The 10,232-nt window shown below is 41.0% G+C and overlaps 1 protein-coding gene across 3 annotated transcripts in view; it reads left to right on the forward strand.

Annotated features, from left to right (window-relative positions):
• LOC126263167 (monocarboxylate transporter 2-like) overlaps positions 1 to 10,232 on the forward strand; it is a 257,848-nt gene that overhangs the window by 108,739 nt on the left and 138,877 nt on the right. The window lies entirely within an intron of this gene.

Below are 10,232 nucleotides of genomic sequence, written 5' to 3' on the forward strand. Positions count from 1 at the left end.
GTTGGTATGACCGACTGTTGTTAGATGTACGCTGATAATTGTGCTCATCATTTTTACGTCTGTCGTGATAGTCATTCCTATACGGTTCATTGCGATAGGAGTTGAAGTATTATGTTTTCTGCACGTAATTATTTCCTTGCCGGCGTGCGTTACTATTTATTGCACCAGGGACTATACGTCCACGCGGCGAAACATTAAAGTTATGTTGACCTTGTGCATTACATTGTTGGTTAGGTATGCTAACCGGCTGTTTTTGTTGCTGTTGTTGTGAAAAACCTCTATTGTTACAAACATGTGGTTCCTGATGCTGAAAATTTTGACGATATTGATAATTGGAAGTTTGTCTGTTATTAAAGTTTTGGTGGTTGTCATTCCTAAAGCGTCTGTTACTTTTACTATTAAAATTACGTGCCTGATCGTAATTGCTGTACGTTTCTTGGCCTTGGTTGTTATATGAAAAATTTTTGTTTACGAAACAATAATCTGATTGCTGCACTTCTAAAAGCTGCAGCAGATCCCTGAATGCCGAAATATTTTCTTTTTGCTGACCCGTTAGAAGTGACACCCTTAATGACCGTGGTAATTTAGAAATGCATAATTGTATCAGTGCAGATTCACTATATGGTTCACTTAGGTACTGGTTTTGTTGGACCATGTGCTCAAAAAATTGCGTGACACTGTGAAAATTTGTGTTCTCATAATTCGGTAAGCTAATTAGTTGATGTTTAATTCTGCACTGTGTCGTCTTCGACCAATACGCTGACAGAAAAGCATTCTGAAACTCTTCTACTGAATAGCATTGCCTCGCGATCGGTCTCATACGAGTTGCCGGTTCGCCTTCCAAAAAACTGCAAATAAATTCAGGTTTATGCATAACGGGCCAAGTCGATGGAAAAGCAAAGCTAAACTGTTGTATCCAATCAAGCGGATGAATCTGTGTTCTGTCATTTTTAAACACTTTAAATTTTCTCACTGACAGAAAATGTTTGTGATCAAAATTATCGTCTCTGTATGATGGAACAGGTTCATGATTGTAAGAGAATCTATTTATCTGTGTCTGTTCGGAATCTAAGTCCCGTATTCTCTGTAGATTACCCAAATTATACGCGCTGCGCGAGTCTGACAAATGTTCACAAAGTGGCGTCTGCTGTGATGTGTTATTAACTGAAATATTTTTTATATCTGTTACCTCTTGCTGTACACTTGACAATTTTCTACGTAATGTGTTATTAGATGACTCGATCTCATTGATTGTCTGTTGTAGATTTTGAAATTCAGGTGTTTGAATAAATGAAACCGGTGAAGTATCGTCTGATTTGCTGTCATTATTATTTTCAATAACGTCAATACGACTGGCCAATTCATCATATTTTTCAGTCAGTATTTTTACCTGATCATCGTTCTTAGTGTCAGAAGCATTAATCTGTTTTTGTAATTACGTGTGGTTTCGTTCAATTTTTTAACGTCAGCTTTGACGACATCGGAATCCTGTGTTAGTTCTAATTGTTCGAGTCTGTCGGTCACTGTTTGAAAATCTACTGAGTGTGTATCTGTTTTTGATTTAAGGTCAGAAATCTCATCACGTAATTCTGCGTTCAACTGTTCAATGGTATTAATTTTGTCGGACACTGTAGCAATATTGTTGTCTACGTATGTTTTTGCTTTCGCAAACATTTTACATTTATCTTCTTGTCTCTGTGCTGTGATTGTTTCCATTACTTGACGTTTTACTTTATTTTGATCCTGAATAAATTTGCGAAAACGCGTATCACTGTTTTGTATGTGGTGATTAACGGGCTCGTCAATTTGAGTGTTCTGTTGTTCGAATTTCGCGTCTATCTTTGCATCCATTGTCCGCGAAAGTTCTGCTGTCATTGCTTTAAACTCGTCGCGTAATTGTGTAGCTTTTTCAGAGCATTGTTTAGCGACTCCGCTAATTTCTTCTCTAAGTGTTTCTGTTGTAGCTGTTTGCATTTCCCTTAACTCCTGAGCAACAGACCTAATTTCTTCGCTACTTTTTCTTGAACAAGCCTCAATTTCCTTGCGCAACTGTTCGTTAGTATCATGACATTGCGCAGCAACGTCTCTAATTTGTTCACTAAGCTGTCTGGAATTGTTGTCTAATTTTTCATTAAAGTATTGTTTGAGTTTTTCGTTATCTTGTTTGACCTGTTCACTAAGTTGTTTGAAATTTTCATCATTGTTGTCTAGTTTTTTATTAAGGTGTTTCGTATTTTCATTAAATTCGTTCTTAAACTGTAGCAAAACTGCCATAAATTGATCCAAACCAAAAGTAGCTGTTGCATTCTCAGTGCTCTGTGAGGGAGTACATGCAATTGTCACGTTTTGTGTGACCATTTGGTCATTCTGTGGTTTACAAAAAGATTTGTCAGTCGAACGTACACTGTCAGTCACTATTTCGGAATTAAATGAATCCGTCGTACTTTCACTACACTGACCATTTTCATTCGAAAAATTTGTCTGTACGTTACTTGAATTTTCCAAACCGGTTGTATTAAGCTGGGCAGCGCTCATTCCAACAGAACGCCCCGCGTCATCAATTGTTGTCAAATTAACAGAGGAGACAATTGAGTTCGTTTGTTCATCAGTAATATAATAATTATCATTAGAGGTTGGAACGCACTGATTGTCGATGAACGCCGGATTGTCATCATTACACTGCGTGTCACAATTAGTATCGGTCACGTTGTTTAAGTCGGTAATTTCATTCATAATACCTCGCGATACACTATTCACAGTCTTTTGCGGCATTTTTACAATAGTCAAAATTATTCACAAAACAAATAAGCACAATGCAAAAACAACACACAAATACAACAGAGCAACGAATTGCCGATGATCTGAGGAAAGAAAGTCATAAAATTAGTAAAAGCGTTGCGCCAAATGCTAATTATATTTAAGCAAATAAGAGCAGATATCTGACTGTTTCTTAGAAGATTCCTAAAGAAATACGATCCTGACAGGATGTCGCCAAGTGTAACCTCCCCACAAAAAATTTTTCTAAGGACAAAAATTGGAATGACAATGAAAATCGTGCTAAGTATAACCTACCAGCAAAAACAAAATTTAATGACAATAAATGAGAACTAGCAATCTGAGCCATGTGTAAGCTCCCCACAAAAATGAAAGTCAATTCAATAAAAAATGAAATCTCAGTGACAATGAAAACGCAAATAGACCGAAATGTCGATCTTAGGCCCTGTTCTTACCTCAGTAAAATTGCATCTGCTCTTATTTTTCGCCATAGCTTGGAGGAAATGCATCGCAATTATTCTTTGAATTTAAGTAAATTTTTTCTTTAAGGAAATACATGGGAAACTTTCTTTCAATTCAAATGATTGTTTTGTTAAAATGCTTGGTTTGAAAACAAAAATATTATTGGGGCGATTCTTGAACAAATTAATTACACTTAAGATGCATTACATTATCAGATGAGCGCAATGCTGCTTCATTACCTTATTTAAAAAATATACCTCGTCCTGAATCTTGACCAGAGGCCCATGTCGACGCCCGCCGACTCCTCACACACAACTCCGACTATCTCTCGCGCGCTACTACATGCTCTCGCGACTCGCTACGTACAACTGAACTCTCTCGCATCTCGACCGCAAATGCACCTGCCGACTCCCTACATGCAACTGAACTCTCGCGCGGTCAAGCGCAGACTAGCAACGATAAATAACTCTCTGGTCAGAGATTCTGTCATGCCTCGCCATCGCTGTACTGAATACATACGCGTTTCAAGGTTCATTTAACCAGTACCAGCTTGTACCATACGACATAAAGTATGTATTAATCATATGCCACGACAGTCACTAGATGGGCAATTACGTCTCGTTAAAGCCACATTAAGGGGAACGAAACGGTAGATGTTGATTCTAAGGAATTCACAAGCGACGGAGTAGTTATAGATTATTACTTACTATGAAAAACTAGAGACTAAGCCAGGAAGATGTGGAACATATAATGTGAGGAGTCTTTCAGACATAAAATTATATGTTACTTTATCCATTTTAATACTTGTTGAGCTCCATGGCTCTCTATTATACTACCTAATAAATACAGCTACTAGTAACTTCTGTTGTATTCTTATTTATGCCAGTAAACGTTACTGGGTTTCGCCCATCTTCGTTTGACGTGGTACACTGGTTGACAATCGCAAGGAACGACTGACACTATCTAAGGAACAACGGCCAGTTGTTACAGAACACCGATAATTGCTACGATACCCGACCGATGGTCGTAAAAGGAAATGTAGAGGGTGGGATGTGCACAGCGAAGCCTGTGCACGAACGGTCTACATTTGACACATCGTGCAGTACGTTGTTTGACGAAGGTTGTGGTGAAACCAATTAGTAAGACGTTGCGTGTGATACGGCAATATGTCTGCAACACATCATTCGAGAGCTTACGATCGGGGACGAAGGTTGAACGGCTCGAAATGAGTCAAAGTATAGCTTGTGTGGCCACAGTGTGTCCAAGAGCGGAAATTTGAAAATTTGTGGTAAGGTCTTATGGGACCAAACTGCTGAGGTCATCAGTCCCTAAGCTTGCACACTACTTAATCTAACCTAAGCTTACCTACGCTAAGGACGACACAAACAACCATTCCCAAGAGAGGACTCGAACCTCCGACGGGGGGGTGGGGGAACCGCGCGGACCGTGACAAAACGCTTGAGAACTCGCGGCTTCCCCGCGCGGCCCAAACGTGGCACGTTGCACTTAGAAAAGGCAGCTGAAGGTGGGAATGCTCTGCGGAAGCATATCGGTGGTGGTATACGGAACACCACACCGTAGAAGGATCGACAAATAGGTCTAGTGACGAAAAAGAACAGACATCTCGCTCCTAGTCATATCGCTGAAGACATAGCAACCACTATCTGTATATGAGTCTCTTTCAGAGCCATTTTGCGGTAATTAAATCAGGCTAGCTTGTATGCTCGGAAACCTGTTCCACGTATGCCGCGTCAACCACGCCATCTTCGAGAAAGAGTTCGTTGGTCCACGGAGCGTGTTGGTTGCGATCGACAACAGTGGGGCAGAGCGATGTTCTCAGACTAACACCTCTTAACTGTGGCAAGTGATTCTGGCCACCAGTTAGTGCTGAGAGAGAGGTGAACACGCTGTACACCACAGAATGTTCATGAACGTTATCCGCACGGCCTAGGCGTTATGGTGTGGGCAGGTATTATGCATAATTGCCGTACGTCGCTGCATATCTTCGCGCTAGGTATCGTTACGGCACAGTGGTACTGCAGGGAGGTCGTTCTTAATCTTGTCCGCGTCTCTTTAAGGCAGCGACAGGACCGACTTACTTTTTGTGGACGATAATGCGCCCACAGGAGATCGCTGATGATGTACTGGACACAATTGAAAGTTAAGATAGTGAATTTATGGAATGGCCTGAGTGCTCCCCGGACCTAAACCCTGTACAGAATGCTCTTGGCAGACATATTTTTCATAGAATACCCGCTTCCCGAACAGTACAAGAACTGAAAACCGAAAGACTAGAAGAGGAATGGCACAACGTCCCCCAAGGAACATTTGGGTAGCTAGCACGAGTAACAGGCGCAAAATGTGCGTTATTACCCGAGGAGGGCTTATTCCTTAGTGAGGGTCCGATATCGACGTTTATGTAGGCAGTCTGACATGTGTCAAACAGGAACGTTATCCTGCTTTCTCATATTGTGAAATGAGTGTAATGAGCAAAGCTACCACCCGACTAGTGTCACGCATGTACTGTGCTTCAAGAGTGCATTATTGCCTGTGATTATTCCTGTCCAACCATGACTCTATTCCTTAGCAACTGTTAGCGTATATATTTAAATCTCAGCTTCCATATCGTTGAAAACATACTCTGTAATTTGCATGCTGCAGGTGTTCTGTGCAAAACAACTATTTTGTTTAACTCCTAATCTTAGCGAGTTGTACATTCACAATATATTGCTCGTTAGATAGTTTAATTTCTGTTCTGTTCGCCATTATCATATTTTCCGGATAAATAATCGTCACATATACTCTTTTTCTTTGTAGGTTGCACAAAGACAGCGCAGTATACGCTATTTTGCCGACTGACATGTATGTTTATAACGAAAAATATGTCTATGGTCAAAATTGCATCTTGCTTACGGGTTCTGAGAGTACTACTGTTGAACTGATACATTAAATGTTTTTAATTTAAGCTTTCACATGAACTAAAAAATAAAATTCTATAGTATTCAATATACTTCAGTAAACGTGTCACTAATGCAGTTAGTAGACTAACATACGCAGCGTTCAGTATATTCCTGGTAAACAGTTTCTATTATTTTCTCACACAGAAGCGTCAATTAAAAATATTTCATGTATACAACCAACCGACTTCAGCAGGAATTTCAGAACCTGTCGGCAGCACATAACTTTGACCATAGTCGTAATTTTTCAATGTAACCAAGTACGTCATTCGGTAACATGATTGAATACTGTGCAGTTTTTCTGGAACGTAAAAAGCAAAAATATCTGTGTCACGATTGCGAATGCGAAGAACTGGAGCAATATCAAGCAGAACAGAAAGTGAGTACAAGTAACGAGTAATATGTTGTAAATATACAACTCGCGAAGTTTAGTAGTTAAATAAAATTGTTATTTCGCACAGGAAACTGCAGCACTCAAACTGCAGTCGTTGTTTTTAACAATGTGCTAAGTGAAGATTTAAATATGTATTACGCCGGTTGAAGGTGGGAGAAACCCCGAAACGTGTACTGGTATAAAAAATAATAGATAAAAAAATGGTAGTTGCTGCATTACTGCCGACGTTCAAGGATCCTCACAATCACTATGTAAGCGGCTGCCTCAATAGACACCCACACTGAGTTTGTATTACACCATCCACACAGAGTAAACATTGCCAAGAGGAAAACACTGACCTTATCTCCTTCGATTGAATAAAACAGTATTTCAATTTCCGGAGTCTGAGACATCCGTCTTCTAATCGTGCTCCTTGAGAGAGCAACTGTTTTACAAAACGAATTTCCGCCGGATATAAAAATTTCGTGTTAGCCACAAACAGTTCTTTCCAAAATTCTCCACTGCTGAGAGGACGTGCTGACTTCACTGTTTCAAACGCTGTGTGACAGGTTAGTTTCGTTTCAGCATCAATCTGCAGCACATGATTTTTTTCCTCTAAATCATAAGGAGGAGTTTAAATCGATGTCAGAACCGTATAATGCGTTATAAATAATAGTAACAAATTTAAAAAACTGTCTTATTCCCTCTTAGCTCGAGAAGTGTGGCTTTATTTTCTTCAGTATTCAAACCGATGATTAGTTTCTCATAGTGCGATTGTAAAAGTCACCTCGTATAATTTTTGTCTTGTTTTACTGGCTTTGATTTTTACAAACATACAGCCATAATGAATATACAGGATGTAACAAAAATGTACGGCACATATTGCACGACACATTCCTCACACTTAGATGAAGAAATTGAGTTACACTGTATGAGCATGTGTCTGGTTCAGATGGTTCAAATGGCTCTGTGCACTATGGGACTTAACTTCTGAGGTCATCAGTCCCCTAGAACTTAGAACTACTTGAACCTAACTAACCTAAGAACATCACACACATCCATGCCCGAGGCAGGATGCGAACCTGCGACAGTAGCGGTCGCGCGGTTGAACACTGTAGCGCCTAGAACTGCTCGGCCACTCCGGCCGGCCATGTGTCTGGAAACGCTTTGTTTCCATGTTACAATTCCTTTTTACCAACACATTAATTATGGGAAACAGGCAAGGACAGAACTTTAGAATCGTGAAGGTCATGCGCTCTTGGTGACGTCTGGTTACGTTGTGCATCACCTGTGTTTTGTTTCACATCTCCCTGTTGCCATGCAACGTACGTCATCGCTTGTTTACAGGTAACATCAACTGTTCCAGTGTACGGCCGTTCGAAGCACACGTGTTAGTACGTAGAGTTAATGACACACTTTCCTCGTGCAGTTGCAGAGTACACAAATGCAGAGATGACAGATGCCCTTTTGATGTAGGCTATGAATTAGCTGACGGAAATGGCGCTCGCGCCGAACGTATGTTCAAATGTTCAAATGTGTGTGAAATCTTGCCCGAGGGAGGACTCGAACCTCCGCCGGGACCAGCAGCACACCCTATGACTGCAGCGCCCAAGACCGCTCGGCTAATCCCGCGCGGCTGAACGTTTGAACCGGGAATGATTTGCGGGACGGAAGTGCCCCGACAGAAAAACGTCTTTAGTCGTTGATCTTCGTCTTAGGGAATATGGGGCATTTAAGCTTCATATTCACGACCGGGAAGGGCCTAGAAAGACGAGGACATCTCAACGGGAGGCGGCACTTTTTCACGCAATTGAGGATGACACTAGTGTCAGTACAAGACATGCAGCTGCAACAATGAATGTCGACCACGTGACTGTACGGCGAGTGCCGCACGTGGACCAGGTTGTATCCAAACCATTTACAGCGTGTGCAGGCACTATCAGCAGCTGATTTTCCTCCACGGGTACTCTTATGCGAACGGTTTATTCAACAAAGTGTCAATCCTTATTTTACTGCAACGGTGCTGTTCACAAATCAGCCATCGTTTCAGCGAGATCAGATTGTAACTTTTCACAGTCGGCATGTATGTGTAGACGTTGATCTCAAGCAGCTGTTGAAGCAAGTCATCAACAAAGATTGTCTGTCAATGTCTGGGCCACATTGTTGGTGACGGTTTGGTAGGGCCTCAACTTCTTCCACCCAGGCTCAACGGACAAAATGAACATAATTTCGTAAAGAGTGTTGTACCTGATCTGTTAGCATGACATGCATTTTATGCATGATGGAGCACGTCTTCATTTTAGTGTTAATGTCCGTCGGTTTCTTTATAAATATATTTGAAGATAGAACTGTTCTCGAAAGAACAAATACCATTGGTGACCGTGCAGCTTCTGTAGAATATATGATAATTAATTGAAACCCTCAGCTACCGAAAGGTGTTGTTGATATACCTCGATGGGGTCAGCTGAAAATTTGTGCCCCGACCAGGACTCGAACCCGGAATCTCCTGCTTACATTAGGAACATTACATATGTAGATAGTGGAGAGTTGGGAATGTGGGCATCACGGGAAGCGTGCAAGGGATAAGTCCCTGCAGTCGCGCTAGTCTTCTGTGTAATCGGTGGCTCAGATGGATATAGCGTCTGCCATGTAAGCAGGAGATCCCGGGTTCGAGTCCCGGTCGGGTACACATATTCAGTTGTCCCAATCGAGGTATAGCAACAACACCTGTCGGCAGCTGAGGGTTTCACTTAATTATCATTTACTCTAAATAAATGATTCCGTGACAGATGGCCTCCATGCTCGCCGGACCTAAATCCAGTGGACTTTTATTTGTGGGAGCATTTGAAAGCTTTTCTGTATGTAAACCCAGTACAAGATGCTCACAGTTATGGAAGGCTATGAAACAATGAGCAATACTCGAGGGATACATCACTGCATCCGGGGTTCACTACGATGGGGGGTTGATGCATGTAACAATACCCACGGACCGCATATTGAACATCTCCTGCGAGAAAGTGTTGCATATGGTATGCTGGTGCGCTCTGTTGGTGTGTGTTTCTCATGATTGATGAGTTTTAGAAAATGAGTTGTAATATGGAAACAAAAGGTTTCCAGACCATGTTCATATGACATAATTTTTGCGGCTACGTGTGAGCAATCTTTCCTGCAATTTGCGACTCTCGTTTTTGTTACACTGGGTTTGAAAAATGTTCCTGTTTACTCACGTAGTCAGACAATGATACAATCGAGTCATGTAGGTCCATCATTCCAGTCACAAGTCTGCGAGATGAATTTATCATGACGTCATTGAAGAACACTGGTTAGGTCCATGAGATCTCGTACAAACGTGATAAAAACATAGAAATTATAAAAATCTTACAAAGACACATGCATAAACAATTAATTAATAAACTAAAGTCCCTTTAAGGTTTTGCATCTCTTCTACTGAAGAGCTAGACATCATATGACTTCGACTTTCGATATCACAAGGTAATATGACAATAATTTTAGTATTTTGTTGTCTGCTGTTGCCAGAAGCGTTTTCACGCTGAATGATCTGCTGTATTTTATGTTTCTCCACTGCATGTTTGAAGTGTTCGTCGCTTGTCTTCGTCATTGACAGCTAAGTATCATATAGTGAGATTTGTTCCTCTTCACGTTCA

Source organism: Schistocerca nitens, chromosome 6 (assembly GCF_023898315.1).
Source record: "Schistocerca nitens isolate TAMUIC-IGC-003100 chromosome 6, iqSchNite1.1, whole genome shotgun sequence".
Classification (NCBI taxonomy): domain Eukaryota; kingdom Metazoa; phylum Arthropoda; class Insecta; order Orthoptera; family Acrididae; genus Schistocerca; species Schistocerca nitens.